Consider the following 16439-nt stretch of genomic DNA (forward strand, 5'->3'; position numbering starts at 1 on the left):
AATAACAGAAAATGATGTATATTTTACACCAGACAGTAGCCCCTTCATTTAGAGTTTGACTCATTGTCATAACATTGTAGCAGAACTCACTACACCTGTCTGCAGTGTGAACTATTGAGGGGTGAATAGCAGCCTTCCATTGATAATAGTAGCTAGTCCTTATCCTTCACAAACGCATAGTCCTCCTCTGGGGTTTAAATCAACTTCTCCTTGAGAGTTAGATGTTTAAACAGTACTATGGTACACTATAATCTTCTCTGACATCCTCTCGAATGAATCTGAACGAAGATGTGGAGGGGCAATATCAGGTTGCTTAGCTGATCAGTGACAGAACATGTACAGCAGGTTCTTATTTAATACTCAAAGAGCTTTTCTCTTCTGTGGCCTCTGCTTATGAAGATCCTGATACTGATGTGATGTGTCCAGTTTCTGTTCACGGACAGCATTCCAAATTCACAGGATGCCTGTCTGTAGACAGCTCGATATTCCCAGAGATGGCATGAGGAAGCTTTAAGTGCCCACTCCTCCTCGTCTGGAGCAAATCAAATAGCCTGTTCTGTCACTGCTTCTCCCCTGTTTGTCAGTAAAACAGGGAAGAACCCCATTCTTACCACTGGTCTGGCAAGCCTCAATGGTTCCATTGTGAACTGAAAGGAAACTAGATCTTTGGGATTTCTACCAGATCTCAGTCTTTTAAAAATGCAGTGTATGAACCACATGCTTTTGTAATTTTTTCTCAGGCACAACAGAGGTAGTTTTAGTTCTTCTGTTTTTCCTCTGTGTTACCTCCCTGAAATAAACTGTCTATGACACAAAAGTAATTTAATGAAGCTGGACTAAATGATCTTTGTTCAGAGCAAACCTAGAGTTTAGTTAGTAGTCAATGAAGTATGGGTACTCTTTGTCTGTTAAGAGATCATGTTTATATTTAAAATATTATATCCCAGACAGAGCTAAGTCTGCTGTTAGAGGATGCAGATGGATAGTCTATTGTTAATACTAAAGTGCAATGCCTAATTTCTGGCCTATCAACAGCCTTGACCTTCTTCACTTCCAGAATGTTTTCTCTAAGAGATTAAGAAAGGAGCTCCCAGTCTCCCTTCACAAAACTTCAACATCTTTAGGATCTTGTGAACAGGGCAGTACACTGAGGGGCCTGATGCTGAATGCAATTGATGAAGATAAACTACATTAAATCCCATAAAAATTAGAGTGAAAGGAGTCTGAAAGTCTATCTAAATTTTTTTTCTGTTTCAGTGTTCTCCCTCACTGCTGCCTAAGACTCTCTAATGTGTAATAAATAGGAAGAAATGTGATCCTTGGTGTGTGTCAGCAACATGGTATGTGGTCCCTGTACTGTCTGTGCTTGCAAAACACATTTTATCATAGTCAGAAGGGGTTTAAATAGGAAAATAGTTTTACATTTCATGTATATTTTCAACATCTGGAGTACAATTTGTCAGTCTTCTACCCAGATTCTTGTGGAGATTTCAAAAACAAGTTTAATACTCTGAGAAATATTGGAAACAGATGCAAACAAAATGGGCCATGTGATTCCTAACGTACCTGGACCATACACTGGATGACCTTACGTCAGTCCTGACTTGGAAGAATATGACCTTAAGGTCAGTGCAAAACTTCCCTCTTCAGCCACATTTTAATAAGGAAAATAGTACACTATTATCTCAGGTAACATAGTATGTTGCAAGTGATATGAAGCAAAATCTTAAGGGAAGGATAGTTCATTTTGAACTATTTTGTGTTAGCGTGCAAACTGCCTATGAATTATTCCTATGCATTAGACATTAGGACTTTTCAAGGATGGGTCACATCTCTTTTTGCCCAAGTGAAGACACACCCAATGTACTCAGTTTGCTGTCTCTGTACTTCAGTTAAGAACATAGCTGGTATGGGAATGAGATTTTCAAATCTCGGTACCCCTATCAATTTTTTTCATGTGCCCACCAAACAGATGATAATTTTTGTCTCTTGCTAATCTGGATTTGAGATGAGTCAGTAATCTAAAGAAGAAAATCTTTTTAATCTCCTGAGCTGTTCAATCCCACCTACATTTCATTATTGAAAATATTTTCTATATTTTTCTTTTAAAAAATGGAAAGGTTATGGAAAAATGACTCTGGAATTGTCTGAATGAAATGCTATCCTGATAATAGAGCTTCTCTCACAAATATTAGTTCCACTTCTATTGCTTTACAATAAATGGTTGCACTGTTGCCATGGCAATTTTCATTTTTAAAAATGTATCCAAGTGAAGACAAAAAATGCAGCTGTTATAATGAGAAAGTCTAAAATAAATCCAGATGTGAATTGTATGCTCTAGCATTGTCAGTAATAACGTCAAAAACAAAACATGTTACATTTTTTGTTGTCTTGATATACTGGAGCTGAGGATGGGGATTTAGGGATATTCTGAGTTTTAGGTCTCTGTTCCTGATCCAAATATAGCAAATGAACAGAATGAAATTTCACCTTAGGGAAAGGCACTTCACTTGCTACAGAAGCTGGTCAGCCTTGCATAGAGAACGGCGGTAATATTCCTGTAGGAGCAAGGGAGGCCTGAATCTCTCCTCATTTACCTTTCTGATAATACACTAACATTTTGCTTTTTACACCTTACAAAAAGAAAAATCCAAGCTAAGAATCCAAGAAATTTTAAAATTGCAATTTTACCAATTGCATGTTGCCTTATCACTCTGTAGCCTGAAGTTCTTTAAAATCACTGCTCTACCTTTAACATTAGATACAGAACATTAAAACAAAATTATGAGGCAGTGCACTACAAAGAAAGTGTAATTCAACAGGTCCCAACATATGTACTAGGTCATCCACTGGAAAAATGCACTGTGTTGGGAAGGTATAGTCCATTTAAGTCACTTTAGAGAAACAACTGTTTAAAGAGAGAATTTCTGAGAAGATGATAGAAGAATAGGTCAACTTATTTCGAAGTGAAAAAAAGAGTTTGGAGTTATATCTCTAGCAAATGCTGACCAAAAAGCAAGTAATTGCCCAAAGCGTGAACAAGAGAGGTGTTTAGACAGTCTGACAGAGTATGGGACTTGGGCGGGATGGCAGATGGGTTGAAAGGTGGCTTTGCATCCATCTAGGAGCTGCAGAAGACTACCCTGGCCAACCCATTGTAACTGTGGCTGGCTATCCACAGCCTCAGTCGTTCGTATCAGCAGCTTGGGGCTGCTAACAACAACAGAGATGTAGCTGCTGAACCTTGTGGAAATTGTTTTGCTTAAGTGTTAAGCCAGTGGTGCTTATGACACCTGCAAACAGCCTTTACTCTGGAGGATCGCTCAACTTCCCTTATGGTAAGATAAAAGAGGGAGAATCACCAGTTAGGCAGTGAAGTTGATAAGCCAACTTCAAATGATAAGCCAACTTTAAGCAGTGCTACATAAACACATGCCGCTCTTGAAGAACAATCTAAAAGCCAATTGAAATTTTGAAAATAGGCTGGATAATAAAATCCTAAAAAACCTCCCACAGTTCCCTAAATATACTGCAAATTACTTAATTAAAGAAATTTTATACCAAATATATATAAGATGGGAGTTCTTGCTTTGATAAGAATGCATTATTCATAAGTACATATGTTAAGATTTTTGGACATACAACTGGCAGCTCATTGCAAACTATTCCTCAGTGGTAAGATTAAAAGAGTTAAGTAAGGTCTCCCTTTGTTTAAAATTAAGGTATCTGCTATTACCTATGGCCTAGATCCAATGCACTGTGGAAAATCTCACAGAAAGGATAGGCAGCCAAAGAGACAATTTTTCATTCTGGATTTGGGAAGACTCCATTGATTTATGGATAAACATTTAGTATAATGCTCTAATTTCCACCACTTAGTTTTAAAATAGATACTTTCCCCAGACAGGCAGTTCCATGAGGCTTAAACACAGCTATTAATAAAATGAAAATAATTCTTACTAGCTTCATTACCTTCATAATTACTAGAACGAAGGAGTCTTGCCTCGCAAACTTTTGCATTCACCTTGCTCCAAACACACAATGAAAACACTCTCCTAGCTATGGGCTAAGTCCTGCAAACTCTAGAAATAGAATGTAAAACTGTGAACATCTGAAAGCGATGGTTTAGAAATACCTTTAACATTACTCTGTAGGAAGAAAAATACTGTAATAAGGAAAATGTACACTGTTAAATAGTCCAGGAGGCTGAAATATTTTCTTTAGGAATATTTTCATCCAGCTATAATGCTTTCTTAGTGTGTCTGAGGCAAAGAACAGCAGCCTGCTAGGCACTCCATTATTCTCATCTCTCTCACTATCGTTTCTGGCTGTGCTTCCTACAGATCAGTAGAAACATGTAGAAAGGAAGAACTGTTTGATTTCTTTTAAGAGAGTACAAATATGCAATGAATGGGGATACAAAATGAAAATGCTGTATATTTAAAAATTATTTCACTTTTGTGAGGTTTTGTAATGGAGAAATTACTAAGGGAAAATTGTGAATATCAGTTTTTTCAATGTATTGTTGGGATGCTATTTGTTCAAAGTTTTAATCATATTTAAACCTTCCTTTTCAAAATCCAAATTCTAATGTCGCTAGGTCTCCCCAGAAATGTACTGAAATTTCATTATGAATCCAAATAATATACACATATGCATATTATATTCAGAATATGTAGATCCATTATAATTAGCAATTAGTTAGGGAACATCAGAGAAGCAAACACATTAAGAGGAAACTGATAACAAGACTAGATTTTTTTCTTTGATACAATGGTCTTTACAGCAAATGTTCCCAAGTCCCATTTCCCTAAAGGCAGTGGAAACGAACAGGCTTGGTCACACTCTCCTCTCCCAGGGCCCCTCGCACAACTGCTGCCCTGAGCGTTTCCTGTCTTTCAGTCTAGCTCATACCTGCAGCGGGCCAGGCAACGCCCTAATTTTATTTGGGTGGTGTTGTTTCGTGGTTTGTGACTTTGCCAAAATGACACCATTTAGACTACATTTCCATGTTGCATTTGCACTTTTCATGAAGACCTTTTTTTAAAAAAAATTTAGCCATTTTGCAGAACTAGTATAGAGAGAATACATTTGTGCTTATCTTGGACAGAAACCTTCCAACAACATAATTACAAAGCTTTCTCACTGTACCACTTTGAAATTCAGACTTGTCACTTCTAAGGGGAGGAAAGAGGAAATTACCCATCTGTTAGTCATGTGTCTTTCACCCTTGTGAAAATGTGCCAAAATCGAGCAGCTTTTAAGGTTTCTGAAATGTTTAATTGACAAATCTCAGCAGAGATCTGATAAACTTCGTCAGCTAAAAATCTTCTAAGATTTCATTTGTATTAGGCATGTGCCACCTAAAACTTAAATATTTCTTTCCCTGCAATTGCTGCTCCCCAAACTCTGCCATCTGTCACTTCACCAGCCTTCAGAACTGACCAGCAGCATCACTCTCGCTTGTCCTCGTTATCTCCTCTGTTTGTCACAATGTAATAAGGAGTATAACAGAGAGGTGTGTGTATCAGAAATAAAGACGGGTATCTCTTGGCTTTAGGGAATGAAGGAGATTGGGTTAAGAGTTTACAGTCCTAGTTTATCTTTAGAAATAATTTCTTTCCATCTCAGGAGACAAAAGGACTGGTGACTGCAGCAGAAGTGGTGGAATAGGTCACGCGATTCAAGGGAACAGGTAGAGCGAGATAGAGATGGTGACCCTTGTCTATCGAAAAGATAAAGGAGATAGAAGGAAGAAGATTGAGACCAAAACAAAAGCAGGTGGAAACAATGAGAGAGTGGAGCTCTATAACCATTGGAATAAATTCTAAGAATAGAGACTTGCTGAATCTCACCATTTAAGTAGCTATGAAATGCAGTAGCTAGAGGTATGCAGTCTCTCCTCCTGCTGTGCCTGGCACTCAAGGAAGGCAGCTGCATGCTACTGTTATCAATTATTCTCTTTGCTCAAGAGACAAAAGTATATTCTGAAAACATTAAAGTTCCTAATCCAAAAGGTGCAGCATGCATGCTAAAATAATGTCTTGGTAATGGAGAGAGGGAGATTTCTGTGTATGAAAAAATAAACCTGAACATTACATTTGATTAAAATGTTTACAGAAGGTGCCTCTTAACTCCTCTTCTGTAAGACAGGAAAATTTATTTGGGACATTATGTAACTTCTGAGTGCTTGATAACATTTGTATTATTTTATTGTGCTTTATGGATGATTCTCCATGCAAACGTGCAAAAGAATTTAATGTAGAGCTCTGTCAGTTCACTCTAACAGACCCAGTAGCTTAAGGATTTGAGTCTTAAAAGATCAAGGCTTGCAGCGGGAAACAGTTTACCTGTTAGTTTAAAAAAAAAAAAAAAAAGGACTTAGAGCAGGTTAGAATGATGAAATTCAAATTGAACTGTATGAAGAGCACATAGCTTCTGGAGGGGTTCACAGAGGGAACACTAGAGACTTCAGTCTTTCCTAGTGCTCCTATGTAGCCACCGGAAATATGCAGTCCATTCTCCCACAGTATGCGCAGGTTCTTCTTTCATGTAATGACAACCTGATCTCCAAAGAATAAAAGAATTTTGATGGGGGTTTATCCTGGTTTGATCCTGTTTATCAAAACCTGTGTCTCTGAGATAGCTGTACTCTTCAATACTATATTTCTGGAAAGGATTTGAACAGTGAATAGGTATTTGTGGGTACGCAGTAAATTACATGGCAATCTCTCCCTCCCCTTTCTGATACATACTTGTCTTCTGTCTTCCCTGCCAAGAAGACTTGAAAAATATGTTGAGCTACTGCATGTACCAGACAGACCCTTACGTACAGTATCTCATCCAGGGAGGCTGAAATGAGTTTTCTTTTGGAACACTTCAAGGGAAATAGTATCAATACGTTCATTTTAAACTAAAAGGGAGTTGTCTCTGTAAGTAGAATTAGACTCTGTATGTAATTATCTTGCTCTCAGAAAATCTGTCTTATTCACTAGAGAAAGGTTATTTGGATAAGAAAAACCATCTGGAAGAGCGCAAAAAACAAGCTGACTCGTACCAGGGTGTACTTCAGTTCTGAAGAGTTCCCAATAGAAATCTTTGAAATGAAGAAGCTTTGATGCCAATTCGGTCATTTGTACGGAAAATGTAGCTAAATAATTGCCTCTTAGATGTGATTTGCAAGCACTGCAAGCACCGTTCTTAATTCTGAGCTCGCATTTCATATTTTTAAATGTTATCAGTTTGTTTGTGTATAAGTGGACGGAAATACCTGCAGCTAGTCTGATTTGATTGGATATGACAAGTACAGACATTCCCAGCTGATTTGAGCTAAGCTACATTTTCATACATCCCTGAGGGCAATCTCCATAACAGTATTCACTGAAATCTATTCTAGCTCAGCAGACTGCAACTGAAGGCTGCCTATTCAAATAAATGGCATAAACAAACCAGAGCCAATTAGATAACTTATAGCTGGAAACACCTTTAGCACGTATTAACTAGCAGCTAAGTAGAATTTTAATACAGAGCTGATATTGGGAAAAGGGAGATGAAATATTAAAAAGTAAAAAAAACATAGTGATGAGGAGTAGCTCCTGAAAACATTCTGTTCCAAGTCTCCATTTTCATACCGAAATTCTAGCTATAACAAGCATTACAGAAATTCATAGTATTCATAGTACAGAAATTCCATAGTATTTTCTCCCTGATTTAAGCACAGCACTGGTCTGTACAGTAAGGCTCATGGAGAAAAAAGAAAGGAAGTTTTATTAAGCAAGGACACCATCATTTTATGTGGGATTTCCTCTATTCTGGGAAAGAAGCTCTTTTAAAGTTCCTGCTAATAGCAAGTTTGGTTAGTTTCCCAGTGCTCACATCTCCTGTTCCAGATGGTCAATGACGTGAAACTCTAATTATCATCAACAAAATAAGCTGGGACTAAACCCTTCCTCAAAGGTAAAAAGAGCAGATGGACAGCCATAATTTCATTATTATAGAAATAATAGATGGAAAGGATTTCTCATCCACCTTTTAAAATCACTCACTAGTTCCACAATTAACTCCTTGCTGTATTAATTTATAAGTTACTCTGACTGTTTGAATTGCCGCTTGGTACATAAGCCTTTCTGACAATATTGGGAATAGTAGCCAAATTCATCTTGTCTAAGGGAAACCAGTAAGCAAAATGTTTGGGCTGAGCTTCCATCCAGCATTTTGCTTGCTTTCAGGTTTTCAGGTAATTCTATTTTATTCCCCTCCACAGTGTTACAGTCATCCCTCCCCAGGAATCTTTGTATGAATAAAATCTCAAATAGTATTTATCTGGAATGAGGCTGTGGCTGACTCCAGAGATCCGGTTAATCATTTGTCCAGAACTGTAGCTCACAGGCATTGAAATCCCTAAATCTTGTCAAGGATTCAAGGTCATGCAAATCAGTACCATGGAGCAACTCTTCCTAAGCCCGTTGTGGTCCAGTGCTGGTCTCACTTTGATCTGCAAGTTGTAGGTTAGGTTTTGCAAAAGCCTGCCAGTGCTCAGATTGAGCTAATAGAAGCCTCAGTTTCTCCAGTTCTGCCAAATTAATTTACACAAAGACAGCTACTCCCTGTCTTTCTGGCAGAATCTCATTCCTTTTCTGAATTCAGATTCATTACTTGATTGCAGTGCACCACTCTTTAGAACTGGTTGTCCTAATTCCTATACTTTTCACAGTTTCTTTACCATTCAGGAGCACATTTTGATGTACTACCTAAGGACTTCAAACATAGAAAATCCTAACAAAACAACATAAAACTGCAAAATTGTACCCGAGAAAACTAATCAGGTTTTCCTGTGCATCTCTATGAGTAAACAAGCTTTTCTTCCCTCTAAAGAGTCCAAGCTACAGGTTTATGTGTCACTGTCATGATCTGTATTTACACAGTATGCCAGATCTTGATTTCTCACCATGTCTTATCTTTTCTCGCTCTTGCTTCTTTTTTCTAGCCATGCCTTCACAATCTCCATTTGTTGCTTTCATCAGTTCAATTTCTTACTCTCTCTTTCATCCCTATTTCACCATCTCTTCCCACCCTTAGAAATTTAGATGACGCCTATTTTCTTTAAGCAGGAAAATGTTGCATGTGTTAATCCTTTTTACTTTTTTATCATTTGTCTGATAGCACAAGTGTTTGTATTTCCCTCTTTTCTTCCTTGGCTGGAAGCATGTATCTGTGCATACTTTCTACAATAGGTGGCAAGGAATGAGACTTAAACGCTTTTGAAAAAGAAGTACCTAGGCTGAACAGTTTTATGGGTAGGTATACTAAAGCTAATAATTGTGTGTGCATAAGGGCCCACTTAGGAATAGAAGGGTTTTTTACACTCTTACTTACATACTGATATACCTAGGATGTGTGAATAGCATCTTGTCTGCACTCAGATACATGTTGGAAATAAATAGAATGTAAATGAGTTTCTTTTTCACCCTAGTGGCTAAAATAGGATAGCAAAAGACACTAAGAAATTGCATGAATACATGATTTTAAAAATGCCTAAAAATACAAGGGCAATGGAGAAACAAACATTCTTTTTTCATGTGATGACTCAATACTGAAGCAATCATATTTTTTGCTATTTGCTAGCAGTGCCTAATAAATCTCAGCAGGAGGTATGGGATACAGGCTGAGAGACTTCGCTATATTCTTACACTGAACTAACTCCCAGTTACCTACAGGTGAGGAGGAAACTGAAGCAAAGACAAAGTATTGGCTGATAGAATCTTTGTTTCTTAATTGACTGCACAGGATACATAAAGTTTTGAGATAGTACATATGGAAGCTCATGACATCACTTTTAAAGGCCACTTTCTGACTATAAATGCAGTTTAAGGGAAAAATATGATATGAGAACATTCAGCTGTCTTGTCCTTGCAAAACTTCTTATTCAATGGGTTCAGGGATCAAAGCGTGGCAAAATCTATACAGAATAATTCTCAAAAAATGGAAAGGCAAAGGATCCAAATTAGAGACAGTCCATGACAAAAGAAGAAAGCTTAAAATAATTGTAAAGGGACCCTCACATCTACTGAGATATGCATCAAGGAGACACCCATGATAGCTTTCAAAGCTGGTATTATTTCCTGCAAATCCCAGCTCCCAACTTCATCATTCAGCAGCATAGTTACAATATCTTTTCATGTCCTTTATAGAACTGCTGATTTTAATATATAATAAACAAGGATTCACAATTAGATATTGTGAAAAGGAGGAAAGTGACACTTGCAGGTAATGGATAGTTACCTCATCAGGCCAATGACCAAGTGAAGTGAAACATAAACTGAGTATTTGTACCTATATTTAGTGTTTGTCAAATGTCTGTTTCTTCAGTCTCTGATTGCATTTTACTCCTGTGTAAACTACTTTCAAGTTCAATGACGTAATAACAGAATTAAAACCACAGAAGTAATAAAAATACAGGTAAACAATAACTAAAACCAGAAAGGTTTAAAGGTTCTTATTATTTTTCTATTTGAGATCCATTTGATCAAAAGAGTTTCTTATATTTTGAAGTGATCTGAACTTAACTAAGTTAGTAATATCACGACTGTACCTGTCACTAACAGTCACCAGTGTGACAGAAGGAATTCTTTTGGCTTTCTAAGGCAGTTATAGGGATCAGTGTCTGAGAAATGTCAACCTTAGAGGGTGCTCAGCACAAACTGAACTGAACTCTGGCTTCTGAGTTATTTACCCTGGAAACTGATACTGTTTTTCAGTAAATTTGTCTCAGTTACCTTTGCTGTGTTGCTTTAGGAAGCCCTATACAAGATTCCAGGAGAACTTCTGCTAACAAAGAATAGTTTGAGCATGATAATAACTTGTATAAAGTACTACTAGTCTACAATGAAACTATTTTTGGAGCAAAGAAGAGGTATGCTATGACATGTGTTGGTTCATGTCCATCCTGTAAATATTCAAGAGGAGCCATGAAACAACTTTTACAAAGGATTTCATCACTGGGAATAGCAAAGCTGACTATCACCTTTATCAATTTGCCCTGCCCCTTTTCCCCTAAATACTATGCCCTGGTATCACAAACACATTGAAGAATTAGAGTTCTTCCTTTATACTTTATCCTACTGTAGTGGATAAGCTCCGTTGACACTAAAGAAGGAAAGACAAAAGCAAGATAAAATTAGCAATCTCCAAACTGTTTGTCATAAATTTCAGGCCTTTTAAACTATTAAAAATGGGTCTGGATTCTATGGATAGTTATTCAAGCACAGATATGGTGTCGTATGCAGTAGCTAGATCATGAAAAATGGACTTGAAATATATCTATTTTTAGAAAAAATGATATTCCAAGAACTTTGGAAAATGAAATTTCTTCATCATGGTAAACTGCTTGGTAAATCTTTGAACCATTCCATAGAAGCTTGTTATTTAGAAGAGTGTTGCAGTACCCTTCTACCACCACAGATTTTGGAGGGGGAGAAAAAAAAATATCAACAAAATGGAAAAAAAAAGGAATGTTACTTATTTATTCCAGACTATTTTATCTGGCCAATAAATGCTCATTGAATTCCTGAAAGAATATTGCATCTCTGAGCATCAGTGGAAATAATGCATCTCGCCAACAAACACTGTTCTTATCAGCAAGGGGTCACACAACGCCCCCAGTTCTTACCTAGTTCTAAGAATTTAGCCTTTTGGTGCTGGTCCTAGACTTTTGCAAAGGGAGCTTTACAGCCTGACTGTATCAAAATCTGGGCCTTCCATTGCCTAATTTTTGCTAATATGCATGAATAAACTTTGTGGAATCTATACAACCAATAGATATTTTACAAAAGAGGTAGGATATCCATTTCAAAACAATCCAGTATTTTTGTTTACTTTCCTCTTCACCTTCTTCTGAACCTCCAAGGTTTTTATCTCTTCCTTTACATACCAGGTACTTTACTTAAAAACGGCAAGCAAAATTTCACAAGAAAACTATGCTTGCAGAATTACTTTCCTCTGCCCAGAAATATCTATACTTCTAAGCCTTCTAGGGCAATTAGCATTTTGACTTGGGAGGTCATCTTTTCATATGTCAACTAGTTTCTGTGTTCTCTGGCTTCACTGTTGTGTGATCCTCAGCCACGTTTTTTATCTCTAGGTTTTCCACTTCATTCACGTATCAAACTGTTCTTGATTGCATATAATAGAGCTAGTAAATCCATTCCTTGCCACATGTCACACATCACAATGTTACATGTCCTGTGTCCCGTGGCTGCTGCTCACTTGTATTGATTACTTGTGAAAGACATTGCCGGATGTTTATGTCCCTGCTGCCCATGTCACTTCTACACAATCACCTCTTGTAGAAAGGGGATGAAACTCATCAGGTCCACTGAGCAAGGGTACAGAGCCAGAAGAGAAATTAAGTCATGGCTTATGCATAACGATGATACAAACACTTCTGACATTGACTACAATGGAAACACCTCTAATGTAATGTTCTCTTAGATAATTTGTTAGCAGGGAACACGTATCGGTATTCATTACTGCTTTCCACTTCCTGCACTCACTGAGCACTCAGCATGAGAAAGATTAAATAGCTCTGCTAAATTTACTGTCTCAATGCTAATGACCTGTTCAGCTACTTTTCAGTCACATCTCAAGCTATTCAATGCTTTTTCTACAACTTCTCCCACACTTTCTTCATCAAATTTTTCTGCAAATGTGCAAAAACTATGCCAACCTACAGCATGTGCTCTCAAAATATATGCAGATGTTTTCTTCCACAAGTCATAGATTGTATGAAGACAGAACAATGAAAAAGGAATGAAAGTGAAATAAGAGATTTATCTTACTTGCTCAAAAATATCCATAAATTATTAATTTTCAGCCAGATTCTACAGTCTTCTTCACACACAACTCCAGCTGAAGTTGCTGGAATGTTTCTCAATTTTGATCTTTAGAATGTGGTCCACAGCTAGTAAGTACCTCAGTACAGAGACAGTCCATTGCATTTATCTGTAAAGAATCATCTACAGACCTAAGAAATGATAAACATTCCTGGGTCTGAAATCTATGAATGAAACAGATCACCTTGAATGTTGTGTCACATAGCATGAATGCCTATGCATATCCGAAGCTGAATAAACTGCTGCTTTATGATGTTCAAGGAATTGGATGGCAGAAGGTTGAATTTATAGCTAAAAGATCAGCTTTATATGTGCTGGGACATTTGTAAGCTAAATTTTGTTGTTGATATTTTTGCAAAAAAGCTGAAGAAGTTGAAACCTAGGAGTTAGAGGATACAAACAGTGGTAAAAAAGCTATCATCTGGAATCTTTTATGAAAATATTCACTACATTGCAGACCAACCCCCAAGAAAGTAAAAGAGGTCATTCTATGCAGTACATACTATGATAAAGTGATACAAGAAACATAATCCTAAATTATATTCTTTCATTCTGGAAGCTACAGAATGAACTCAGGTAAACTTCTTGGTGACAAAATACAATATATCTGAAGAACTGAGAATGATTTCTTTCTTAAAAATTGTAATAAAAATATGATTGGAAAGATATTTTCATAAAAGGTTGCCATAATCTGTTGTCTACAATTAAAATCCATATAGTGAAACAGTCTCTGATCATAAATACTATAAACATATTTAAGCACACTCAGAAGAAGCTCAAATATTTTATTTTTCCTACATATGTTTTATGTTTGTTTTAATGTTAGCATATATAAAATACTTCTACAGATAAACTTTATGCTCTAAACAGACATAGAAAGCAGACATGGGTGCCAGGTTAATTTCCTGGAAAACTATGTAGGAAATATTTGTGGCATAATTAGTCATATAGGTTTTTCTGGGTAAAAGCAGACATGCTTAGTCATCTAATAAGGATTGTCTTGGAGCGCTCTGTTATTATTTTTCTTAAATATCTTGAATTCTTGATATAAAACAGGCTCAAAAATGACTCATTTTGAATATTTATATCCTTGCTTTCTTCCAAAATGTTTATTTTTAGTGATAATTCTCACAGACTTTTTATTAAAAGAAGACTTTTGTCCTAATAATGAAAAGTTGTAAGTAATTCTGCAAGTTACTTATGTAGGAGAAAATCCTTGTTACACCTACAATACCCTTGCTTAGAGAGGCCCTCTTGTGTATAAGCTCTCCCCGACACACAGCAGCTTGTCAGCACTTTTGCAGCCACTACTGTCAGTTTGATTCACAGTGATCTCTCCTGCATGGATTATTTTAAAATAACACAGTATGAATGAAATCTTGCAATTATCACAAACACCCAGGTGTTTGGTATGGCAAGATGGCCTATAGGATTGTTGCTAATTTGGCCTGGAGAACTTGTGTGCTTGATCAGTGTTTTCTCAGGGCAATTGGGCACAGTGTCTGTATGTACTGTTGCAGCAACACACAGCTCGTGCAACTCATTAAATCCAAGTGAAAAATGTAGAGGTAGCTGGTCCTGCTGCTGTCCTTCTTAAACTAAATGATAAACAGCACAGAAAAATAGAGGTTGGAGGGAGAAGCTGAAGGAAAAGCGAGATGTCAATATAAAGCCTTGCTGGCAGACAGCCATACTACCTTCACCTTGCCTAATTACCACAGCCAGCCGTACGGGCCTTCCCTCCTTTCTCTGCCTCCCTTTCCTGTAGTGAGTCACTCCTGCAGACGTTAACTTGGTTATTCTGTTAGTTGATGAAAGACACTGTGTATTCTCTTATTCTATTTTTTGTTTACCATTACATAGCGTACAAAATGACTTAATGCTTTTCCAGATTTGTAAACATTATTTTCACACCTTTTAAAATTGTCCCCTATTACTGTAATTATGAACATGTTGTGTTTGCACCATCCTGAAAAGTGGTATGTGTTACGGAAAAAAAAACTTAGCTGTTCTTTTGTAGTGACAGAAAAATAATATTCTTCATTTAAACTCAGTTTGGTTTACTGGGGTGTTAATGCACTGAAGCTGACATTATTAACAGTATAAATTTACTTAAAAGGCTACAGGAAGGAAGATCATGTTAGGTTGCTGAAACATTGTACTTGTGGAAAAAGCTGATTATTTAAGCTAGAAGTTAATGAAATGTGAAACTGATGATGTTGTATATTCTCTTCAGTCTCCACAAATGACTAAATATATTTGAGAAATCAAGGTATCAGTCACACTAGTTTTCCAGTACCAAGAGATTCTATAGTAAAAAAGAATTGTAATCTCCCATGTACAGCAAAGAAATCATGAGGAGAGCCAGCATTTGCCTCAGGCATCCTTCCTATAGATTTCTGTGTCCATGTGCAGGCTGAGGGTCACAATCTAGACGAGTACTGGGAAGAGTAGAGGTTAGAAACTCACGAATCATGTACTACCTGATAGTACTTTTCTTTCTAGATTTCCTTTGCAGTTGAGTTGCACCTTTGAAGAGATCCATGTGCTTTGGCATCACAGCGACTGAAAACTACAGACACTTAAAATATTTTGGGTCTCTTTGAGTTGCTTGTAGCCTGACTGTTCCACAGTCTATAGGAATCTTGCAATAACAGGTGAAGAGTCTAAATGAGCTCTACATATCTAGGCCTTTATTAAACAAAGCCAAGTGACAGAGAAAAAAATCAGACTTTCTGTCACCTACATGCTTCCTTCCAATTCTAATAGCTGCTTTAATGCTTTTGTATCTCTTCTCTCTACTGAGGTTTCTATTCTTTGCTTTGTTTTCTTTTTGTGCATTTTATTCTCTGATGTTCTAGATGCTCTGCTAAGTGACATGTTCCAACCATAGCCAGTGCTGTATCTAATCATGAAATACTGTGCTCAGACACTTGACAGTGTTTGAAAATACTACTCTTGCTCTAGAAACAATGTGAGGAGTTTAGTGTTGGTGAATGTAACTAGACTGGTAATTGAATGAGAATGTTTCACAATACAAGAAAAATAGTATTCCTGTTTAATTTATCAACTTTGTTTGGTTTTATTTTGCAATTCAGCTATTATAAGTTTCTCCATGGGGTTTTAGACAAAATATAAAGCTTATTTTTTAATGACTGTAAACTCCGTAAAGGTCTGTTTTTCTGAAAGATAGGATAAATCCTAGTTCAAGGAACTGTATTTTAAGCAGAAAGGTGGCACTGGATTGGGGCTTACTGTGCAGCATCTTCAAGCATCCTGGAAAACTGAATTTGATTTTGCAGAATTCTGTTACTTTTAAGATTATCTGACAGGATTATTTGTATTTCTAGCAAAGCTCCAGGAAGCATATAATACATGTAGAGTGGAGTCAACTTGAGATCCTGTTAATCATGTACTTAGCATCTCGGTTTTTAGGACAGCACATACTTGGGTGATTTTGGCCCATCATTTGTGATCTGTTTGAGGATTGCAAAGAACAAAAAGGCTATATATAAATTTAAGATAATATTATCAGCTGAAGCTCTCTCA

General features: G+C 36.9%; 1 protein-coding gene across 1 annotated transcript in view; it reads right to left on the minus strand.

Moving 5' to 3' along the window:
- The window catches only part of SLC9A9 (solute carrier family 9 member A9), a 216123-nt gene that overhangs the window by 143862 nt on the left and 55822 nt on the right, over window positions 1–16439 (minus strand). The window lies entirely within an intron of this gene.

The sequence above is a fragment of the Balearica regulorum genome, chromosome 9 (assembly GCF_011004875.1).
Source record: "Balearica regulorum gibbericeps isolate bBalReg1 chromosome 9, bBalReg1.pri, whole genome shotgun sequence".
Lineage (NCBI taxonomy): Eukaryota > Metazoa > Chordata > Aves > Gruiformes > Gruidae > Balearica > Balearica regulorum.